Below are 24,749 nucleotides of genomic sequence, written 5' to 3'. Positions count from 1 at the left end.
TCCCAGTTATGTGTTGGGCACACCCCTATATACTTACAAGTATTATCATGTTCCAGCAGGGCATGATGGTGCATGCCTGCCATCCCAGCTACTAGGAAGGCCAAGGCGGGAGGATCGCTTGAGCCCAGGAGTTTGAGGCCAACCTGGGCAACAGAGCGAGACCTTGTATCAAAAAAAAGAAAAGAAAAAGAAGTATTATCATGTTCCAACCTCAGAAGAGACTTTTTTTTTTTTTTTTTTTTTTTTTTTTTTTTTTTTTTTTGAGACAGAGTTTCGCTCTTGTTTCCTAGGCTGGAGTGCAATGGCACAATTTTGGCTCACCACGATCTCTGCCTCCCAAGTTCAAGCGATTCTCCTGCCTCAGCCTCCTGAGTAGCTGGGATTACAGGCATGCGCCACCAGGTCTGGCTAATTTTGTATCTTTAGTAGAGACGGGATTTCTCCATATTGGTCAGGCTGGTCTGGAACTCCCGACCTCAGGCTTCCCAAAGTTCTGGGATTATAGGCGTGAGTCACCACACCCGGGCAAAGAGCCTTTTTAAAGATGAGGAAACAGCCTTAGTGCCAAAAGTGACAGGTCACTGAGACTCACTTTGCCAGAGGTACCAGCCAAGAAGAGATGGGATTATGGTGTCTGCAGGGCATTGGTAGCACTCAGAAACTTCCAACCCCAAGAGCCCACTGTAGCAAAGGGAAATGAAGAGAGAGAGAATTCTTGGAAGAGCCATACTGATGATGACCACAGAAATAATTTGTCACAAAAGACAAAGTGAGAAAAAGACATGGAAAACCACATGATTGTAAGTCAGCAGGACTGACTGATAGTAATTCTAAGATTCTGAGGGAAATGAAACATTTACATGGCACTGACATGGACAGATGGGAAATCTACTCAATAGTGTCTGATCGTGAGGATGAGAACATCCCCCTGAGCGGGGGGGGATGTTCCCCACTTTGGGGGTTCACCTAGGGATTGCCCCACTGAACACCAACATGCACAGTTTATCTCACTCCTGGGAAGACCAGATAAATACTGAAGGGCCAGGCATTGCAAACGGAACACCAGACTTTCTCAGCCACATCAAGGCCAAAAAATAAAGGAAATTAATTTATTGATGCTGTGTGAAGGCAAAGAGTTGGTTTTGAAGAATTGTAACAAATGGCTGGGAAAATGTAAACCAAAAAAAAAAAAAATGGAAAGCTCAGTTAATGCTAAACAAATTATTAATCATTAACAATAGTTGGGAAACAGGCCTGTGCAGGCAGATGAAAGGAAATAGGGGCACAAAGGCTATAGAACAGGTAGATGATCAACTATATTCAAGCATGTGAGAGGTTATTAGTTATTTTCTTGTAACTTGATGATTATTACCAAGACAGTGTGGGCAGGGGGAAGTGAAGAGGGAAGGGCCAGTATATCAGAATTACCTGGGAACTTTCTCAAAAGGCAAGTGGCCATGCTACCTTGAACTTTAGCAAATCTTTCAGAATGTCTACCTCATGCTCACTTTGGTATCTGAAGTCTGTTGTCCCATAGTCTTGCCAAAGCTGCCATTTTCATGTCCTGAGAGTGGGCCTCACCACGCCTCCCCCTTCTGCTGGCTTCCCTAGGAAGCAAAGAGTTCATGGAGAGTTCTTCCTCCCCCGTGGTACCTCTGACCAGCACCCAAGGGAGACAGTTGAGCCCCTGAGAATGCGAACCTGGACAGCCTCATCTGTCCTTGTTCCTCCTGTCCAGGCACAGTGCCCAGCACACAGTCAGATTCCTGGCTGTGGAATGCATGATGCAGGCACAGCCCCACCTCCAAATGGAATAACCATTCCCAGGCATTTCGTCAACACCAGGTAGGTTACTGAAGGGCCCATGGCCTCTCTGTAGGTGGAAATGCTGAAAGGAAAAATACCTACTCAGGGGCTTCAGGAGATTGGGCCAATGACCTCTTGAGAAAAATGTTAATTCTCTCAGCCACAAGAAGCAGCAGCAGTGAGCTAGAATCAGTCTACACTGTCACGGAGCTGCCTGGGCTGCTGAGTGTCCCATGAGGATCATGGCTGTCATAGCTATATGGCTTTCATGGCTATCGTGGCTGCTGTGGCAAGCCCAGGCTCCCTTAGGAAGGGCTGCCTAGGAAGATCCCAACCAGACAGCCCTTGTCCTGGACCCTGGGTGATTTATGGCCACGTCCATACACACACACTCGCTCATCCTGTCCACAGACTGAATCTAGGCTAAGGCCCATAAAATAGGCAACAGCTATTGGCAAATTCATTAATTAGGATTCTGTTTGTACTTTTATTGTGAAGGAAAATCATTTGTCAGCTTAAAGTCAGACCCAGTGCCTGATGAGAAGTGTTATTCTAAGAAGGTATTGACTGATGGCTCTTCATGGCACTCCCTCTCTCCCATCTCTGCTGTCCCACCCCACCCCCACCAGGGTCAGAGAAAGCCCCCTGTTCCTCCACTTTAATCAAGATCTGTGTGGTGGATTTTGTGAGCTGCCTTCCCAGTAAGCCTGCTTCCACCCCTTCTTCCCTGCCAACCTCATCCTGATTTTGTTCAGGGAAAGGGCAGTTGTATGCGTCAAGGGCGACTGGTCCCTCCAGACCCAGAGAGTAGAGTCTGATGAGTCAAAGCCAGTCCCGGCAACTCCATTTCCTGTCCCAATGACACAATTCTGCCCAAAGAGGTGTGAGAAGAAGTCGGCTAGGGCTCTTTGAAAAGAACTTGAGGAAGAAGTGTTCTTTCCTCAAGCCTTTGGACTTGTGCTGGAATGTGACACCTGGAGCCAATGAAGCCATCTTGTAAATAAGAGGCAAGGCAGAGGACCAATGTTAACATGCTGAGGATGGTAGAGCAAAAGATGGAACAAACCTGGGGCTCCGATGACATCAATGAGCACTGAATTCACCAACCGGGAATCGTCCTCCTCTGGGCTTCTTGATGGGAGAGGATAATAATCTCCCCATTGCCTGCACCATTTGGAGTGGGCTTTTTGTTATTAGAACTGAAGTCACTGACTATAGCTGTGAGCATCCTGCTATATTACAACCAACTAAAACTAAAATTGCCTCCAGATGCCCATTCTGATGGGTGGCAATGACCCTGCTCTAGATATTGCATGTGGTTGGCCAATTTCAGACCCCACCTCAGCTCCAGTTGCCCTGTCTTTACTGGGAAATAATCAAAGACCTTCACTTGAACTTCTTTTCCATCAGCATCTTTTTTTTGTTTTTAGACAGAGTTTCGCTCTTGTTGCCTAGGCTGGAGTGCAATGGCACGATCTCGGCTTACCGCAACCTCTGCCTCCCAAGTTCAAGCAATTCTCCTGTCTCAGCCTCTCGAGTAGCTCGGATTACAGGCATGTGCCACCACACCCAGCTAATTTTGTATTTTTAGTAGAGACAGGGTTTCTCCACGTTGGTCAGGCTGGTCTCAAATGCCCAACCTCAGGTGATCCGCCTGCCTCGGCCTCCCAAAGTGTTGGGATTACAGGCGTGAGCCACCGCACCCGGCCTCCATCAGCATCTTGCTATCACTGGTGGAAACCACCTCTCCCCAATCAGGAGACTTCAGGCCACAGCATACAAAAGACAATACACACACATACTCCAACACACACAACATCTCTATATATGTGGATGTCTCTAATATGGGTTGAATTGTGTTTCCCCCAAATTGTGTTTTCCCCAAACTGTTAAACTCTTAATCTGCAGTATCTCAGTATGTTTGGAAATAAGGTCATTGCAGATGTAATTAATTAAGATGAGGTCATTCTGTAGGGTGGGTCCCTAATCTGATATGATTGTTGTCCTTATTAAAAAAAAGGGGGGGGGGGACTTGGACACAGACACACACAGGGAGAACACCATGTGGACATTAGAGTCACATGGCCACAAGCCACGGAACTACCAGAAGCTAAGAGAGAGGCCTGGAACAGATCCTTCTGAGGGAGCGTGGCCCGGGTGACCCCTTGACCTTAGGCCTCCTTAGACTTTTGGCTTCCAGAAGTATAAGATGATACATTTCTGTTGTTTAAGGCACCCAGTCTGTGGTACTTTGGTACAGCACCCCTGGAAAACTAATCCAGTCTCTTATACAAATATCCAGGTCATTATAGTACACGGAGGCACAGTTCACCTATTAAGGACCATAAAGCCAAAGTCATACCGTTTGGGTAGAGATCAGGTCTTCTCTAAATTGTAAAGTCCCAGCCAGGCGTGGTGGCTCATGCCTTTAATCCCAGCACCTTGGAAGTCTGAGGTGGAAGGATCATCTGGAGGCCAGGAGTTCAAGACCATCCTGGGCAACATAGCAAGATCCCTGTCTCTACCAAAAAAAAAATATATATTTAAAATTAGCCAAACATGGTAGTGCATGCCTGTGGTCTTAACTACTGGAGAAGTGAGGCAAGAGGATCACTGGAGCCTAGGAACTTAAGGCTATAGTGAGCCATGATCGTGCCACTGCACTCCAGCCTGTGTGTGACAGAGTGAAACCCTGTCTCATATACACACGTATAATAAAGTCCTACTGAGTGTCCTCAGACACAGAGCTAGCTAAGCAGACCAGCTGGGCAGCTGCCCAAGGCACCAGCCTGTTAAAGGGTCCAAAATACCACTGGAATAAATAGAAATACCCATGCTGGTTGACGCAAGTTTCCACAAGCTCCTACCAAAGTAAACAGCAGCCTTATATGGAAATTTTAAAAACACCCCTGGCTGGCACTGACCCCTCTCTTTGGGTAGTTTTGTAATACACATGTATAGCTGCCATCAGCTAAAATTCTGAAATAAGTAAAGCTTGGTGTAGCTTTCTTATTTACTACAAACAAGGATTCATTGTATTAAATAATTTGTAAACTCTTCAACATACCCCCGCCCAGTTGTCTGACTTGAGAAATTGCCAAAGAAAACTGATGTGAGGGAAAGAACTACAAAAGGGTAAGATGTTTTGCTATTGTTTTATACCATTAATTTTTCTCTAGCCAGGGGAGGCAAATTAGTAAGTAAATCTGTCCTCACGTAAAATTTTTTAATTAATAAGTTTGGCATAGTCTGCTTCTTAACCCACAGCATCTTTTCTCTCTTTTTCCCATGCTGAGAGAATCAGCAATTTTAGCTGGACATATGGTCATCCAGAAAAAAGACTACATTTCCCAGCTTCTCACTGCTAGGAGTGACCATATGGAAAAGTTCTGGCCAATGAAATACAATCAGAAGTATCGCATGATAGGCCTGGGAACTTCCCTTACAAAATAGCTGCGGGCACCCTCTGCTTCTACTTCTTGATCTCTTCCTCCCTTCTGCTTGCCACAGCATGGATGTACTGACCGTAGCTACAGTAGTTGTCTTTGACCATAAGGTGACCTGGAGATGAGGCCGTGCATGGCAGAGCAGCACAATAAAGGGAGCCTGGGTCCCCATGGACTTCATAAGCAGAACAGCCATGTCAGCCATAGACTGCCACCTCCAGACTGCTATGCAAGAGAAGAATACACTGCAGCCTTCTTTTAGATCTCTTTGTCACTTGCAGCCAAATGCTGTTCTGACAGGAAATCTGGTTTTGCCTGTATGAAGGGACACCAAATCATTCCTCTGCACAGAGGAGTGCCGAGTCTTGTTCTGGCCTTGATCCAGGAAAGGATGGCTCTTTCTCCTGCTCTGGCTTCCATAAAGGCGCCACTGGGTGGTAGGTGGCACAATGGTGACGTTGTAAAGACGGAGTCAGGGCTTTGGAAAGGGAAGAGTCCCAAGTCCCAAGTCTTGCATGAATGGGAAGGAAGCAGTGAGCCACTGTGGTAGATTTTGAAACATGGTTGCAAATTCTTTGACATTTTTCTTTCCCACTAAGAGCTGGAGTCTAACTCCCTTCTCCTGGAACACAGGCCGGCCTTAGTGACTGGCTTCTAATGAATAAAATATGGTGGAAGTGATCCTGGGTGACTTCCAAGGCTGGGTCAGAAAAGATGCAATGGCTTCCACCTGGCTGTCTCTCGGGACACTTACTCTTGGAACCCAGCTGCCATGGTATGAGGAAACCAAGCAGCCACTTGGAGAGGCCACATATAGGTGTTCTGATCCAAAAGTCCAGCTAACATCCCAGCTGACAGCCAGCATCAACTACCAGACATGGTAGCGAGCAGGCCTTCAGATAATCCAGGCCCCAGCTTCCAACCACCCCAGCTGCCACCAAGTAGAGCAGAGAAGACCCATCCCTGCTGAGTCCTGCCCAAAGTGTATGTATACTCGTGAGCAAAATTAATGTTGTCACTATTTTAAGTCACTAAGTTTTGCAATGGTTTGTTATATAGCAAAAGATCATTGCAACAGTTACCTGCTCTGCCCACATCCTTTATACTAGCATGTGTAGGTCCCCCAGCTACCACAAAGCCCTCTAGAAAGTTCCTACCTCATTTCTGTGGGTTCCTGAGAAAAAGGCAGGGGACTTGGGCCACACCTGGGCTGGGAGGGCTAAAGGGGGTACAGGTTGGCGGAATCAAGTGTCCAAAGTGGGAGAGGTCAGGGCAGAAGGAAACAACTGCCCCTCTCTGCCTAGCAATTCTAACCAGACAGCATGTGCATGTTGGTGTACACACACATGCACAAACACACACGCGCACACATACACACAAACACACACGAAGATGAACCTCAGAACAGAATCCCAGCACCCCAAGGTCCTTGTGCAGCACTACTCACTCGCTATCTTGCCACCTAAAGATTCTCTCGGTAGGGCCCACCTGAGAGGAGCTGATTTCATTCCATGAAGATGGATATTATATAGGTGGATCTTGACATGTCCAGGAGAATTTCTCTGTCTTTTTTTGTTGCTGTTGTTGAGACAAAGTCTCACTCTGTCACCCAGGCTGGAGTGCAGTGGCATGATCTCAGCTCACTGCAACCTCTGCCTCCCGGGTTCAAACGATTCTCCCGCTTCAACTTCCTGAGTAGCTGGGAGTACAGGCATGTGCCCACCAAGCCCAGCTAATTTTCACATTTTTAGTAGAGACAGGGTTTCACCATGTTGTCCAGGCTGGTCCCGAACTCCTGGCCTCAAGTGATCCACCTGCCTCGGCATCCCAAAGTGCTGGTATTACAGGCATGAGCCGCCATGCCCGGACAGGAGGATTTCTCAAAATGAAGCCTGAGGTTCAGTAGCATTAAGAGAGGGAGAAGACACCTCCTGGGAGACCTAACTGCTAGGAGAATCTCTGTGATTTTCTGCCAAGAATCAAAGCTCTCTCCCTGTTGTGAGCTGAAGTGTGTCCCCCCAAAATTTATACATTGAAAACTGAACTCCCAGTGCATTTGGAGAAAGGGCCTTTAAGGAGGTAATTAAGGTGAAATGAGGTCATGAGAGTAAGGCCCTAATCCAAAAGGACTCGTGTCCTTATATGGAGAGGAAGAGACACCAGAGCGCTTACCCTACCCTTTCTCTGTACTTGCACACAGGAAAGGCCATGTGAGGACACAGAGAGAAGCCAGCCACCTGCAAGCCAAGGAGCAAGGCCTCACCAGAAACCAACCCTGCTGGCATCTTGATATTGGACTTCCAGCCTCCAGAACTGTGAGACAATAAATTACTGTTGTTTAAGTCACCCAGTCTGCCATTTTTTGTTATAGCAACCAGAGCTGACTAACACATTCCCTGAAAGAAACAAAGACAGAGGGAGTGGAGGAGAAAGAAGACCCCAGGCCATCTTCACTTCACTGTCAGTGACACAGGGCAGAGCTTTATCCTGGTGCATCTTTGCCAGCACACAGCACAGTCCTATGCAGGGTTGCTCTGCAGGCATCATGAAGCGGGGAAGGGGACATTTTCCAGGAAAGCCTCATCCTGCATCTCTGCCCTGAAATACACCCCACCACCCCCCTGCCCCAACCCCATTAGTATTAAGCACTGCACTCTCCTTGCAGCCCTGTGGTCTGACATGAAGTCTCCCAGAGGGGCCTATGTGTGTGTTTACCTGCCAGGCAACAGAAACAAGGGGTGCCCAGGAGAACCCTCTGGCCAAGGCACAGAGAATATGACATCTGAAGACAATGACTTGACTTCTCCCACACCTGTTTACCTGAACAGTAACTTGGCAGCCTGTCCTCAGCTCCGAATGAGCCCACCTGCCTCCATTCTAGCAGCCAGACAGGACTGATAGTTCCTTTTGCTCTGCAGCTGCCAACATCTGCAGACCTTCTCTCTGCACTACCTTTGTGCTTTAAGCCTAAAGATATTTATGTCCAATGCCCCACCCCACTTCCTGCCTCCAACTCTATAAGGGAAAAGAAGGAAAGAAGAAAGGAAAGGAGAGAGGCAGTGGGGAAGAAAGGAGGAAAAGAGTGGGAAGGAAGAAGGAAAGAAAGAAGGAAGGAGGAAGCTGGGCATAGTGGCCTGCACCTGTAGCCCCAGCTACACAAGAGACTGAGATGGGAGGATTGCTTCAGCCCAGGAGTTCAAATCCAGCCTGGGCAATATAGTGAGACCCCATCTATAAAAGAAGAAGAAGAGGAGGAAGAAGAAGAAAGAGAAGGAGAAAAAGAAGAAGGAGAAGGAAGGGGAAGAAGATGAAGAAGAAGAAGGAGGAGGAGGAGGAGGAGAGGAAGAAGGGGAAGGGGGAAGGGGAAGGAGAAGGAGGAAGAGGAAGAAGAAGAAAGAGGAGGAGGAGGAAAGAAGAAAGGAGGGAGGAGAAAAGAAGAGGGATGGGAGATGAAAGGATGGAGGGAGGAAGGAAGGAAAGAAAGAAAGGAGGAAGATACAGTGGGAAGGATCTGTACTTTAGGGGTCAAAGACGCCTCCACTTTCCTATCCCATCTCATCATTCCTTCTTCTTGTTTCCTCCATCTCCCCTTAATAGCGTCATGCAGGAAGCCCTTAGCTACTCTGCTGCCATCTGCCCTGTTTGAGTACAAGCCCAGCAGAGCTGCACTGCAGCCAACATAGACAATCTGGCAGGACTCCAAGACTTCCGGGTTAGGACCCCAGCTTGCAATGCGTTACTGAGCAATCCTTCATCTTGCATTCGGCAAAATTTTGATCAATATTCATTCCACAACTGTGGACACAGTCGCAGCACTGAGCGACGTGCATGGAGTCCTTGCTTTCTTCTGTGGGAGATGAACAAAGAACAAATAAATGAACAAATGGTAATTGGTAGAAAGTCCTATGCTAAGAACCAAAACAGGGTGCTGTGGTGGAGTGCCTGGGGAGATCCCTCAGGTGAAATGTAAGCTGAGATTGGGAGGACACAAAGAAGCCAGCATGTGATTATTGGAGGAAGAGCATTCAAGGCCAAGAGAAGAGCTAGTACAAAGGCCCTGAGGCTGGAATGAGAGAAGTATGTTCTAGAAAGAGCAGGAAGGCTATTGTGCCTGGAGTTCCCCAACTGGGTGGGAGGAGGGGGGGTGAAGAATGTGATAGAAGATGACATCACAGAGCTCAGCAGGTGCCTGATCACATAGGGCTGGGCACACCAAGATAAGGAGTTAGGATTTCAGCTGGAGTTAGGAAAGGAGGTGACCTCTTCAGATTGCCATTAAAAGAAAAAAATGTTCTGGCCATAAGATACTATTAGTTTTAAAGGGAAAAATAGTAACATAGTGAAGAGAGCAGGCCAACACCACCTTAGCCAAGTGATCAATGTTAACATTGCCAGTAACGGAACAAATGGGCATCATGTGCCTCCTGATACGACGTATGGAGGACACCCATCACTTGAGTGGCATTCCTGCAAAACATGCAGTATCTGAATCTGATCACGAGAAACATCAGACAAAGCCCAACTAAGGGTCAGTCTATGAAATCGCCAGCCCTTATTCTTCGGAAGTGTTCATGTCATGAAAGACAAGGATAGACTAAGAAACTATGCCGGATTATAGGACACACAACAACAGATTACACAACAGGCACACAACAACAGATTACAGTGTGCAATTTTGGATTGGATCCTGAACCAGAGAAAAATTTCTTTTCTTTTGTTTTGAAGGACATTAGTGGAGCAACTGACAAGATTTGAATAAGATCTGGAGATCAGGTAACATCAGTGTAAATATCTGTGTATATTTCCCAATTTTGATAAACCGTACTATGGTTATTTAAGAGAACATCTTTGTTGTTATCGTTTTTAGGAAATGCATTCCAAAATATTTAGGGGTTCAAGGAGCATCATGTCTACAATTTAATCTCAAAAGCTTCAGGGAAAACATAAATGTGTGTGTGTGTGTGGAGAAAGTGCACACAAATCGGTAAAAATGTTAACATTGGGGGAATCTGATGAAAGTAGATTCAGGAAGTCTTGGCACTCCTTTTGCAAGTTTTCAAGTCTGTATTTCAAAATCAAAAGTTTACAAAATAAAAATTAAGGCTGGGCACAGTGGTTCACACCTGTAATCCCAGCACTTTGGGAGGCCAAGGCAGGTGGATCACCTGAGATCAGGAGTTCGAGACCAGCCTGGCCAACATGGTGAAACCCTGTCTCTATTAAAAATATAAAAAATTAGCCAGATGTAGTGGTGGGTGCCTGTAATCCCAGCTACTCGGGAGGCTGAGGCAGGAGAATCTCTTGAACCCGGAAGGCAGAGGTTGCAGTGACCCGAGATCACGCCACTACACTCCAGACACTCCAGCCTGCAATACCAAGCCAGACATCTTCTCAAAAAAAAAAAAAAAAAAATTTGAAGTCCACTCTGTCTGCGGGGTGGGGTATAAATATTGGGGGAGGGGCAGCATCAGGAGAGGTAGGACCAAGGATGGCCTAGGGTGCCATGCTAGGAGGAGACAGGGCCAAGGCCTTAGAGCATACAAAAATCAGGACCAACAGGCTTTCCATCTTAGGAAAGCCACTCTGTCCCCCACCATGCTGCTAACAACAGACCCAGCCAGTGCCCACCAAATGGCTCCTGCAACCTTCCTTTGCAGTCACGCTGAAAAGCGATCAAATGTGAAATCCCAGGGAGGCCAGAGCAATGCGGCCAGCACTCAGCTCCGGGAGGCTGGTCAGGGAAGGGAGAGATTGGCTGCGGCCCCTGCTGCTCTGTCACCTGCATCTTCAAGTGTCCCCCACTCTCTGTTGCCCCATTGGCCAGCCTCATCCCCTCAGGAAATAAGACTCTCCAGGCCCCAGCAGGCTTTTTGACCTGAGCCGGGACAGCCGGGGCTCAGTTCTGAAAGAATAAAGGAACAGGCTTTCTCAGGGGGCTGCCCCTCCTCGGCCAGGTGCAGGGGACACGTGGCACAGCCAGCCAGGCTGTCTAAACAAGCAGGGGTGGAGCTGCACACCAGGCGCCACGCTCATTAAACCGGGGGCCAACCGCACGGCTAATCGGCCAAGCACCTCCAGACACCCTAGTCCTGTAGATGGATGGTACCCCTCTGGCCTGCACACATCTCGGTGGAAGCCAGGTGGTCTCAGGATCCTGGACAAACACGCCAGAAAAGCCTCCTTCTCCCACCCTACTCCATCATGCGCAGAAACCAACAGTACTGTGGGGAAGGACAGAGGGAGGTTTACACTCCCCAGAAGATCACCTTTGGGAAGGGAACTCTGATGGACTCCCTTCCCTGCTAGGTAGTTCACCATCAGACATCCATAGCCTGCTTTGCTGGATTAGAGGCAGCAGAAAAAGGAGGCCAAAATGTAGTCGTGCTGATAGATTGCTATCAGCAGGCCCATAGGAGAGCCTGCTCCTTTATTCTTCCGAACTCTTTCATGGAGACACCGCCGGCTCAGGCATGGTGACTCAGACACTCCAGAATTCGGAGCAGCCAGGACCATGGGTCTGGGTGGGGACGTCAGCCTGTGTGTCAGGCCCAGCCCTGGCGCCCAGCCAGCTGGGAGGCTGGGAGGCTGGAGGTTTGCAGGCTCATAAAAAGAAATCGCTTGTTCCTCTGCCAGACAAGAATAAGCCAGGTCCGGCGGGGAGAGAAGAAAGGCACTGCTGCTGTGGGGATGTTCACGCCCAAGATAGTGTCCTTCTGCAGCTCTGGAGGCTGGCGAAGATCTACTTCTTCGGGGCAGGCGGCAGCCACATCAGGGAAGAACTGGGCCTCTGACCCACTTGTCGGTGACCCAGTTGCAGGCAAGGAAAGTGGGGCGCCAGGAGATGGGATGACTTAGCCCCAGGTCCCCACGAATGCCTTTCCCCGACTTCCCTGTGGCAGGGTGGACTCTGGGAAACCTGAGGACACAAAGAAATGATAACCCATGCCTTCCAAGTTAGTCTGGCCCCTCGGGCGTGAGTGCTCATGCATTTTGCCAAGGCTGGGGCAAGCCTTAGATGTTTTCATATTTTTCAGAATCTCTCTTCTTGACTTGAAATGGCACGGCCAAAAGCATTGTTTCTCAAAGAAGCTATGGATGTAGGAACAATCTTGTTTGTGTTTGTTTGTTAATTAATTCCAATCCGTCACGGACAGATACTTCTGTAAAGTACAATAAAAATGATTTGCTGGAAAAATGAAGCAGAAAAAAACACAACATAAAACACAAGCCCAAACCTCCACGGTTAGATTTAACAAACACACACATACTCTGTTGACTTGCCATAAAAGTTTCTAAACACTTGCTCCCAGTTTCTGTACTTAGCTCACTGAGGACAGGTGCCAGACAGCTGTGGACTGGCACTCACCCATCGAGCACACTTCAAGTAGCGGTGGCAAAAAGTCAAGGTCAAAGCATATGGGTTCTCGCCAGGCACGGTGGCTCACACCTGTAATCCCAGCACTCTGGGAGGCTGAGGCGGGTGGATTACCTGAGGTCAGGAGTTTGAGACCAGCCTGATCAACATAGTGAAACCCTGTCTCTACTAAAAATACAAAAATTGTTCAGGCGTGGTGGCGGATGCCTATAGTCCCAGCTACTCAGGAGGCTGAGGCAGGAGAATCACTTGAACCTGGGAGGAAGAGGTTATAGTGAATCAAGGCTGTGCCATTGCACTCCAGCCTGCGCAACAAGAGCGAAACTCCGTCTCAAAAAAAAAAAAAAAAGCATATGAGTTCTAATGCCACCTCTATCACTAACTGGCGGCATGCCTTTGCCCTCAGCCGCACTCTCTTCGTTTGCATGTAGCCGACTCACGAATCTACTCACACTACAGTCACATGTGCAAAAGAAGATGCCATTTCTTTACTTTGTCTATGGCAGATCCATTCTTGGTCGAGCATAGCAAGGCAGGGTGGGGAGATGACATTTTAGTTGTATAGAGGAGACTAAGACTAAGTGCAGTACAATTATTTAAATGGTCCCTTTAGGCAAATGCCCAGGCTCTCCCAGATTCCCACCCCACCACTCTTCTCTTCTACAAGGCGTTTAGGTGTATGGAGGAAGGGAATAGAACTTATGTCAGTGCTTCTCAAACTTTAATGTGCAAGCGAGTCCCCCTGGGGAGCTTGTGAAAAGCGCAGATGCTAATTTAGCAGGTCTGGGGGCAGGCCTGAGATTCTGCACTCCTACCAAGCTCTTGGGTGATGCCAAGGCTGCTGGGCCTCAGAGCACACTTTGAACAACGAGAGGGCATGAGACCTTTTACAGGCAGAGAAATCAGGTCCTTGGACACCCTCACCATCCCCCGCCCCAGACCCAAGCACAAAGAGGCCCCTGGAAGTTTCTCATTGCAGTGGAGTGGCTGGTCTAGGCTGCCCCTGAATGGTAACTGTTGAGGTGCAGATGACTCTCCCTGACTAAAGTCTGAGGCTAGACAACTCCTGGCCCAACTCTCTGGGTGCATGCACTCTCAGCCCCATCACCCAGACAGGCCAGCTGTGCTTCCCCTTGAAGACTCTGATGTCCGCCATCTGGACGGTGACCCAGGCTCCCTGGGCCTCGACACACCTATTTTCCACCATCGCCACGCAGGGGCACCATCACCAAACCCAAGGAACTAAGGGCGGCTCTGCTTACCACGCCATGCCACTCACTGAGTTTTTCTTAAGCAAAGTCCACCGGATGAATGTGGGGTGCTGCCTTCATACTGTGTCCTCTCCGAACCCTCCCTACAACCAGGAGCAAACACACCACTGCCTGAAGCATGCCCCTTCTCCTCTCCAAAATACTTCCCTCCTTCTGGGCAGATCCCAGAGTAGATCACATCGCCTCCCCCAGCTCCAGCTCCATCTTTCCACAGTCCTCCCAGACCAGAGGAACAGCCTCTCCTGATCCCTCTTCCCATCCCTCTTGATACACTGAGTAGGAATTAAAGGAATGTGGGAAACCCCTTTCTCTCCACGCAATGCCTGGTTTGCAACCCTGTTTCCTCTTTGTGGATTCAAACACAATCTAATTTGAGCAAAGCTGAGCAATGTCTTCATTCGTGAGCACTGGCTGCTGTTTATCGAAGCTCTGACATCCATTGGAAATACTGAAGTCCAATAAAAATACTGCCAAGAGCCAGGCGTGGTGGCTCACGCTTGTAATCCCAGGATTTGGGGAGGCTGAGGTTGGAGGATCACTTGAGGCCAGGAATCTAAGACTAGCCTGGGCAACATAGCGACTCCATTAATTTTTTTAAAAACTACTGCCAAAAATGACTCCTGCTCCCTGTGAAATTCTCAGGCCTCTCTCTCTAGCCCTGAGAATCTATGAAAGAGCCATCCTCTTGCCAACTTAGAAGCAGAGCACATTTCCTAAGGAGGCCTGGGGCTGAGGGCTTGGATGACCCTATCCTCCCACAGACAATCTGTAAGCACCTAGTGGGTGTCAGGCACCAGTGGGGGACCAGGCAGACAGGTGAGCCACACAGTCATAGTCCTACTTTCAAAGTGCTCACAAGCTTAGAGTAATGACATCATCCCGATTACCTATGGTGACGCTGTGATCTGCCACCCAGCCTCTCAGCTCTCAACCCCATCAGGGTCTGTCTCAGCTGCTGAGAGCCGCCTGGCTGAAGCCATGGCCTCCAGGGGCAGCTCAGCCCCAAGGACTGATGACTGCAAGGTGATCACTTCGGGACAACTCAGCATCCCTGGCTGGCTGTGCTCAGGTTCAGGGCAGGTCATCCCTGGCTGGCCTCCTGCTCATCACGTGGCTGGGTGCTGGAAGAGCTGCACCCAGACGGAAGACGCGTGCCAGTTGCAGAGCTGCGAGCTGTTGGCTGGGGCCTTGGCGCCCTGGCTGACAATCCCACACTGTGTAACCCTGGGCTGGGTGTGCTACACCAAGAAGGGGAGAAGAGAGAATACTCTAACAGGCTGTGGGCCACCACCGCCATCTGGATCTCGGTTTCCTCACCTCTGAGGGATCTTTCCCAGTTCCAATATGCAAACGGTTCGTCACTCACTGTAGAATAAAATCAGAGCTATGATACATTGTCCACGTGGTCCACAGACTCAGGGAGGGTCCAAAACTCTGCTACAGCCTGCTGTGCTCCTTTCAGAGGAGCCCCACCCCACCCAAGGCACCCCAGGGTGTCTCAGGAGGGAGACCCAGAACCACTCCCAATGCCCTGAAAGCTGACTGTGTTCAGTAGGGGAGAGGGGCCCCTTCTCTAAATATTTTCTCTCCAGGTTTGGCTGGAGACAGTCACAGCCGGTCAGGGGGCTCAAAGAGGCGCCAGGCCTGCCAAGAACCACCTGAGGACGGCGTTTGTGAGGAAAACCCAGGGAGCGGGGCTGGCCCACTCCCAGGCAGCGAAAGAACGGGGCCACCCTCCCCTTCCTGGGTTGGAGCCAGGGCACCCACTGTGGCTGGAAGGGAGAAAGGGAGTTGTGGGCCCAGGCAGCCCCCAGAAAACAGCCCGCAGCCCTCCAGTCAGCTGCCGCGTGTTTGTTTTCACAGCTGCTCCTCCAGCTCGGCTGTTCCAGGGAGCAAAGGAATCTGTTTGTCTGAGAAAAAGAATGTGGCAGAGAGGCGGGAGGCAGCCCCAGGCAGCCCCAGCAGCCTCCTCAGCTTCAGAGCTCACCAAAACCAGCCAGCCACCTCGGGGAGTCACCCAAGAGCCTAGATGCTAAGGACACAGGCTCAGAGACACCTTCACCTCCACCGGCACCCTCCAGACGGCCCCGCTCCTCCGTGGACCAGGGCTTTGCCTGGAGACCTAGGGCAGGTGCCAGACTGGCAGCCTGGGCACACAGGACAGAGACCCACCCGCCTGAGGTATTTTATTTACTTCTTTCTCATTCACAGACAACTCCCCACCACCCCCACCACACACACACACACACATGCACACACGCTCTGAGAAGTAAATCAGTCAGCTGTGTGTATGAGGAAAAAGCTCACAGGACTGAAAGCAAACAAGTCTGCAGCCAGGCCTGCCGTGAGCATGGAGACGAGCAAGCAGAGGGGCTTTCTGCCTCTCCGCAAGTACGCCCTAGGCCCCCTACCCTCGCCCAGCCCCCAGGCCAGCCTAGTCCCATCCTAGCCAGAAGAGGAAGAGCTGGGCCCAGGTGGGGTGAAGGCATTTGCCAAATCAGAGGACCAGCCACAGCCCCTTCGCGCCTGTCATCCTAGTTTTGGAGCATTCTGGGCAGTCAAGCAGGAGCCTAGGCAGAGCCAGTCCAAAGGGCATTCTCCTTTTGGCGGTTTTGGCCATGGGGAGACCTGGGATCCCAAAAGAAGGACTCTGCACTCTTTTAGTTGGAGTGCAGCGGTGCGATCTCGGCTCACTGCAAAACCTGGGCTCAAGCATTTTTCCCACCTCAACCTTCCGAGTAGCTGGGACCACAGGTGCACACCCATGCCCAACTAATATTTGCCTTTTTTTTTTTTTTTTTTTTTTTGTAGAGACAGGGTTTTGCCCTGTTGCCCAGGCTAGTCTCGAACTCTTGGACTCAAGCGATCCGCCTTCCTCGGTCTCCCAAAGTGCTGGGATTGCAGTTGTGAGCCATCACACTCAGCCATACCAGCCACTCTTGATACCTACTTCCACCCATAACCCCTCACCAACCCCCTGCGCTGACCAAGAAGTTGCCCTGTGATCTGGAACAGGGATGGAAGGGAGGCGAAGCTTCTGCTCAAATTTTCTAGATTACATCAGGCTGCCACCCCTAAGTGGTCAGATTTGGTTTGGAAAGTTCCCCACTGCAATTGCAATCTGGCATGTGTTGAATCCCTCAGGTGTGTGGGAGTGGAATATATAACAACTAGTCCTCCCTCAATCTTTCCTAGTCAGATTACTCATCAAGATGCTGTTCAGCACCTCCCCTGGGTCAGCCTCTTCACATACAACACCACTGAAAGGCTATAGGAGGTTCGAGGACTTGCCTGAGGTCAGAAAGCAAAAGTGACCAAGAGAAGGTGTCTTCAGCTGGGCTGTCCCAGAAGAAGCCCATGAAGCAAGGATTTGGGGCCAAGGGATTTATCTGAGGGTCAGGAAGTGAGGTAGAGAAGGGAAGCAACTAGGAAAGGAGGTCACCAGACCAGAGCAAGTCACCAGAGTGAGACACTGGAGGCCAACCCCACTGAGCTTCTCAGAGAGACTCCATAAAAGATACCTCAATGTTACCCCATTTGGGGAGTGAGGGGGCCGGGGTATTTATCCTCTAGTTCCCATGCATCATTGCCTGGGACGTGTTCCCAAGGGCATTGCTGCCAAGCCCTCAGGTGGAGTTCTCATGCTCTCGGAGAATGTTCTGGACTGTTGAGTGTCAAAGGGATTGGGGCAGGCCACCAAGAACATCTGCTGCAGAAACTGATCACGGTTTGAGGTGAAACCAGAGTCTTGTTGGGTTCCCTGCACCAGGCTGCTCTTTGCCTGGTACCTGAGAGTGGAGTGTCCAAGGCCCTCCACCTAGTCTGTGGAGTCAGCCTGCCAGTAGCTGTGCTGGTAGGGGTGGGGGAAGGTGATAGGAGTGGGAGGAGGCAGAGGTACAAACAGCCTCCCTCTAGGAACCAGTGTATACCACTTGAATGGGATTGGGCTTTGATGTTGGCCTCCCAATGGGGATTCCCTTGAGACCTGTGCACTGCAACCCTATAGGTAGGTGGGACCCTCTCCCCTACTGCAACCCTATAGGTAGGTGGGATCCTCTCAGAAGGGCCCCACATCTTGGGAGTGAAGACCTGAATCCAATTCCCACATTTATCACTGTGTAACATTGGTCAGGGGACAGGTTGTGGATTGCCCCAGTGCCCGTAAAATGAGGTTAGTACTATCTCAATCCTCTAAGGTTTGTTCTGAGAGTTAGAAGTCATCCTTCTGACCATACTTTCTGGTCCAGGGCAGGAGTAGTTGGCCAAATTTTTTTTAATTGAGAAAAAATTTACATATCATGAAATTCACCATTGTAAATACTTTATAAAGTGTACAACTCAGTGGCATTAAGTACATTTACAATATTGTGCAACCATCACCACTATCTAATTCCAGAACATTTTTTCACCCAAAAAGAAACCCTATATCCATTAAGCAACCACTCTCTACTCTCCCTTCCCCCAGGCCCTGGCAACCACCAGTCTGCTTTCTGTCTCTGTGGATTTCTCATTCTGGACGTTTCATATCAATGGACTCATGACTCATACAATATGTGGCCTTTTGTGTCTGGCTTCTTTCACTCAGCATGATGTTTTCCAGTTCATCTGCGTGGTAGCATGTGTCAGTACCTCATTCCTTCTTATGGCTGAATCACATTCCATTGTATTGCTAGGCCACATTTTGCTTAACCATTGATGGACATTAGTTTCCACGTTTTGGCTATTATGAATAGTGCTGCTATGTGTGTTTGTATAAAGTTTTGTTTGGATGTATTTTCCTTTTCTTTTCTTTTCTTTTTTTTTTTTTTTTTTTTTTTGAGACAGGGCCTCACTCTGTTGCCCAGGTAGGAGTGCGGTGGCATGGTCATGGCTCACTGCAGCCTCGACATCCTGGGCTCAAGTGATCCTCCCACCTCAGCCTCCCAAGTAGCTGGGACTACAGGTGTGTGCCACCATGCCTGGCTATATATACATATAACATGTATATATATACACAAATATATATTAATATATAATATAATATGTAATATATAACATACATAAATAAATATATAATATATAAATATATAATGTACATAAATATATAATATATGTAATATATAACATACATACACAAATATATAGAAACATATAATACACATAAATAAAACATATATAAATATTATATATAATATACATAAATATATTTATACACATACATATATTTTTTTGAGATGGAGTTTTGCTCTTGTTGCCCAGGTTGGAGTGCTATGGCACAATCTCAGCTCACTGCAACCTCCACCTCCCAAGTTCAAGCAATTCTCCTGCCTCAGCCTCCTGAGTAGCTGGGATTACAGGCATGTGCCACCAAGCCCAGCTAATTTTTTATATTTAGTAGAGATGGGAGTTTCACCAAGTTGGTCAGGCTGGTCTTGAACTCCTGACCTCAGGTGATCCACCCGCCTCGGCTTCCCAAAGTGCTGGGATTAGAGGTGTGAGCCACCATACCCGGCCTAATATACATAAATATGTATTTTATAATATAAATATATATATATTTTAGAAAGGGTCTCACTCTGTTGCCTAGGCTGGAGTGCAGTGGCATGACCTCGGCTCACTGCAGCCTCAGCCTCCTGGGCTCAAGAGATGCTCCCGCCTCAGCCTCCCGAGTAGCTGAAACCACAGGCGTGCACTACCATACCTGACTAATTTTTGTATTTTTAGTAGAGATGGGGTTTCACCATGTTGTCCAGGCTTGTCTCGAACTCCAGGCCTCAAGCAACCTGCCTGCCTCAGCCTCCTAAAGTGCTGGGATTACAGCCGTGAGCCACCGCGCCTGGCCCCCAACCATATTGTTGTCCTCAGTCTGGTTCTCTTTATAATTTGGTTGGAGTGTGGTTCGATTTTTTTTTCCCTTTGTATTAGGCATTTTTTATTATCTGTACGGTTAACCTTTATTTTCTATTTTCTGATTCCTTTCATCACGACCAAACTTTACAAGTCCTTCCCCGGGGGCAGAACATGGATTTAAGATGCAATTCTTCAGAGGAAAATATGCCAGCTCCTAAGAAATCACAGAATCCCTCTGATGGGTTAGGGGAGAGGCCATTTAGTGTCACTGTTAAGAACATGGGCTCTGGAGTCAGACTTCTGGGTTTCTATACCAGCTCTGTCACATGAGCAAGTCATTTAATTCTCTGTCTCAACTTCCTCACCTGTAAAATGGAGATAATAATAGTCCCCACTTGATCGGGTTGTTGAGAAGGCTAAATGGTCGCCTAAGTATATCTGAGTTGAAGCTCTTGTAGTGAAGCAGGAAGATGAGATGGGTATCTCTCTGCTCTTGCCCAAAGCAGGCTACAGACGGGTTGGTTCCTGGTTCTGCTCTAAGGACCGGCCTGCTGGACTCGCTGGGCTTCTCTGCCAGCTGTTCCCTCTTCCGCCTTCTGTTTGCTTTGATCTGAGGTTGACAGACCACCTGGCCTGCTAAACTGGGAAGGTAAGCTCATCCCATCTGCCCGCTCACCTGCCAGGAGTCCATCATTGTGGTCTTTGTGTTTATACGCTGAAGGGGGTAGCTGGAGGTGAAAACAGCCCCGCTTGTTTTGTCACTTGGTCTCCCCTGCCATGACTGCTACCCTGTAATCCCCCTCCCCCAGGGCGGCTCAGACCCAGGAATTTTAATCAACCTGGAATTAGAAACTTTGTTAACACCAGTGGCTGGAGAAAGGCCAGAGGGGGGATTCAAATGCCTGTGACTTTCAGGTGGGGGAGTCAAGCCCTCAGGAAGCCAGTCTGTGGGGAGTGATGACATCATGTCAGTCACACAAGCCCTCCAGAGAGACTAGGGAGTCTCCCAGCTGTGGAGACCGGAAAACAATGATCTCCATGTGCCCCCCGGCCAGAGTGGAGTTCAAGTCCCTCAGTTTAAAATCAAATCTCCCCTTTGTTCCTAACTCTCCCCCACCACCCACAAATGTCCTGCAACTGCCATGGAGCAGCTACTACTAATAATCATCACTGGCCTTGTGTTGGATTTTGCAAACTGTTCTCATATTCACCGCTCCAGTGAATTAAGCAATCCTCTATGAGGCCAGGGAGGCAGGCATTATCGCTCCCATTTTACAGAGGAAGTGATTGAGGCTGCAAAAGGCGAACATATGGGTATAGGCGTGGTCAAGTTGAGTCTCAAGCCAAGGGTTCTGTGTCTTAGCCTAAAGTGGTGGTTCTCAAGCTTTAGCACACTGGAATCCCCTGGAGGGCTTGGTTAAAAGAATTTGCTTTTCTAACAAATGTCCAAGTGATGCTGATGCTGTGGGGTGGGGGTCCACGCTCTGAGAATCTGTGGCCTAAAACTTTTGCCACTACATCGTACCTCCTCATTGTGTTAATAAAGAAGCGTTTTCAGCAGCTATGGATGGACAGATTTGGGTCTTTTCCAAAGAATCTGCTAATAGCAGCACATATCTGAAACATAAGGCAGGAGCAGCAGCCTCCAGCTGCTGGTTATTTCCCACAGAAGGGCAGGAGCCTGGACGAGAGAGGCTGGGGTAACCCAAGGTTTTGGCTTGAGCACATGGGGTTAATTCTGAATCCCTTCTGGGCAGCCCACGTGACTGGGAAAGAGGAAGGTGGAATGATTGCTTATATACAGAACCATCAAGGTCTTGACTGTGTTAAAACCCAATCATGACTTCCAGGTAGTGATGCATTTTAGGCAATGTCTTCTGCTTATGCTCAGCAATGCATGAGTCTCAGAGCGGTGGCCAGAGAAATGGCGAATCGTCATATATTGAGCGAGTGATAATGGAATCCAGGAGGTGGAAATTACAAGTTGAAAACTAAAATCGATGCTCTGACTGTGAAATGACTGAATGCCTGGTGAGGAACTGTGTCGAGCTGCACCCCCCGACCCCTCACTCCACACCGACCTTTAAGACGTTCACCAGTTCAGAAGTTCCTTGAGGGCAGGGAGCATATTTTAATCACGGGTAATCATATCATGTCAGGGCTGAAATGGGCCTTAGAGAGCTTCCAGCCCTGGAATGGCAAATCGGTTTCATTTTGGTGCCAGCTACAATCGTTTAGTGGTGGCTGCCTGAAGCACTGGGCTGAGGAGTGTTCTGTGGGTCTCTGGGCTCCTTGAGGAGCAGGCCATGATCAATTAGCGATGTTTACCATGGCCAGGGGGGTGGCAAGGAGGCCGCACTTTGCTCAGATTAGCTAACCCAGATCTAGTCCAACCTGTCCCGCTGACAGATGAGGAAAGAACTGCTAAGGAGCTCTGTGTCCCCACCCACACCCCAGCACATTCTTGTCCCCTAGCAGCCATCCCCTTCCAGGGGTCTGTGCATAGTATTCAAGGGTCTATGAACTTGGATGGAAGAAAACATTTATTTGCATCTTTGTTTCACTAACCTCTGAGATCAAGCACTTCCTTCCATGATGAATGTAGGCAGCAAACTGGGGTAGCAACAGCAGCACCTGTGACTGTCACCAATAGAAACCACAACTATCTTCCTAGCACATCAGAGCTGCTGCTGCTGTCTCTAAAGATCACTTACACTCCTCGCTAGTCATTGTGGTCTTTGTATGAAAGGATCGTAGTTATTAGATCCACCACTAAATCTTGTTACCTAATGCATTAATAAAAGAAAAACACACACATATTACTGCATCCCAAAGTTGCTTCTTAATATTTGCATAACTGCATTTCAGTAGAGAATTGGTTTCCTCTGTCATACTATTTTATGCAATTAAATTCATCATCCTGAGAAGGGGTCCATAGGCTTCACCAGATGCCAGAGGGGTACACAGCCCAGAAATGGTTAAAAACCACTGCCAAGGTTTGCTGATAGCAGTGCGGTGTGCCAGGGCCCCTCTTGGCCTTGGCTTCAGTCAGAGAAGTGGGAGTGGGAAATATGGGTGTTATTTGGTACCTTGTATTCTTTGCTGTGATTTGGCTGCAGCTGGCAGCTGAGGCAGTAAGAATTGGCTGCTCTCCACTCTGGGGAGACAGCTGACCTCGGGGGCTCCCTGGGCTCAGATGCCCAGACGGTGACAGCTCTGGCCCTGCACCAGGCCTCTCCGGTTTGGCCTTCCGCAGCGATGGTCAGTCCAGGTCACAGACACAGCAGCTCCATGTTTGGCTCTCGCCTTCTTCCCTCTCCTATGGCAACCTTTCCCTTCCAGTGTGCTGGGCGTCCCCCAGGAACCTGCAAGACAGACTTAACAGATACTTACTGCTGTGTCTGGGTGGCTGCTTTCAGCTCTGGGGCGGGGGTGGGGGCGGGATGGGGAGGAGAAGAGAGACAACCCAGAGATTTCAGTCCAGGAGCACAGGCCACATGAGCTCTGTTTCCACTTCATTTTAAAAATGCATCTACCCTCCTTCTTTCAGGCATGCAGATACTGAATTATAGGCTATTACCCTGAAAGGCACCTTAAAAATTATCTGTTCCACACATTTCCCCTTGCCCCCCTGCACACACACACACCCACCGCACCACAGTGTTCACTTTATAAACCAAGGAACAGGCTGAGAGAGAGAACAGGACCTGCCCATGTGGCACAGACCTGGAACTAGCATTCAGGGCTCCAAACCACCAAGCCAGTCCTTTCTCCAACATTGCACAGCCTCATAAATAATGTAAGATTTTGGCATCATAACCATCTGTCTCAGGGTAAGGACCAGTGAAAAATAAAATTGCAAATTCTTTTCTATTCCAAACCTGATTAAGTGAAGGGATTGAGGCCACCGCAGCTGCCCACTTCCAGGGGGCTTGTTTCACACTGGATTCCCTGGAACTGGCACAACCCAATGATCTGTGGCAGAATTCTTGTTTGTTTTTGTTTTCAAAGACTCCTTGAGAAATCCTAGAAGTAGTGTGGGGTAAAGAGTGGAAGCCTCCCATTTTCCATCAGCATCACAGACAATGCCTCAAAGATGCTTCCTGGATGGAGGCTGCTGCTTTGCCCAAGGAATCTCTCCCACTGCTTTTCACGTCAACAAACTGTGCTTGAGATCAAGGTCCTTCAGTTACTTGGGACAGGCAAGCAGCTGGAACAAACATCCCCTACATCTCCATGGCTTAATGGAATGTGCAAAAGGCTTATTTCTTGCTCATTTCACATCCCAATCGGGCATTCCAGCAACAACCTTCCATAGGGTGATTCAGGGACCCAGGCTTCAGGCTTCTTCCATCCCGTGGCAAAGAGCGCTACCAACTTCAATATGTGGTTTCCAAAGTCAAAGTAGAACAGAAACGGAAAATGGAGGATCCTGAATGGAAGATTTTTGGTTCAGGCACATCACTTCTACCGACTTTCCATAAGCTCGACCATGCCTGTAATCCCAGCTACTCAGGAGGCTGAGGCAGGAGAATTGCTTGAACCCAGGAGGCAGAAGTTACAGTGAGCCAAGATCACGCCACTGCACTCCAGCCTGGGCGACAGAGCAAGACTCCATCTCAAAAAAAGTAAATAAATAAAAATAAGTTATTTTGGTTGCATGGGACAAACTAGCTTATTTGGGGCAGGAGAATATTGGATGGAGATGACCAAAAAGATGCTGGATACCTCACAGAATCCAAAGGAAAGCTGACCAAGCAGATTCAGGAGGGCCGGATGAGATAGTGGAGACCATCAATCGCTTCTCATTCTATGGGATCCCACGGTTTTTGACTGTTTTCCTTTGCTTTCTTCATTCATTCAGCAAATATTATTGAGCACCTACCATATGCCAGGCCTGGCTTCACAGCAGTGAACCAAACAGACCAACTCCCAGTGCTCCTGGAGCTGACATTACGCTCAATTCTCTCTCTGCAAACTGTTTTATTTCTTCTTTGTGCCTGTGGTCACGAGGATCGCTTT

The sequence above is a fragment of the Macaca nemestrina genome, chromosome X, assembly GCF_043159975.1.
Source record: "Macaca nemestrina isolate mMacNem1 chromosome X, mMacNem.hap1, whole genome shotgun sequence".
NCBI lineage: Eukaryota > Metazoa > Chordata > Mammalia > Primates > Cercopithecidae > Macaca > Macaca nemestrina.
This window is presented reverse-complemented; position numbering follows the sequence as displayed.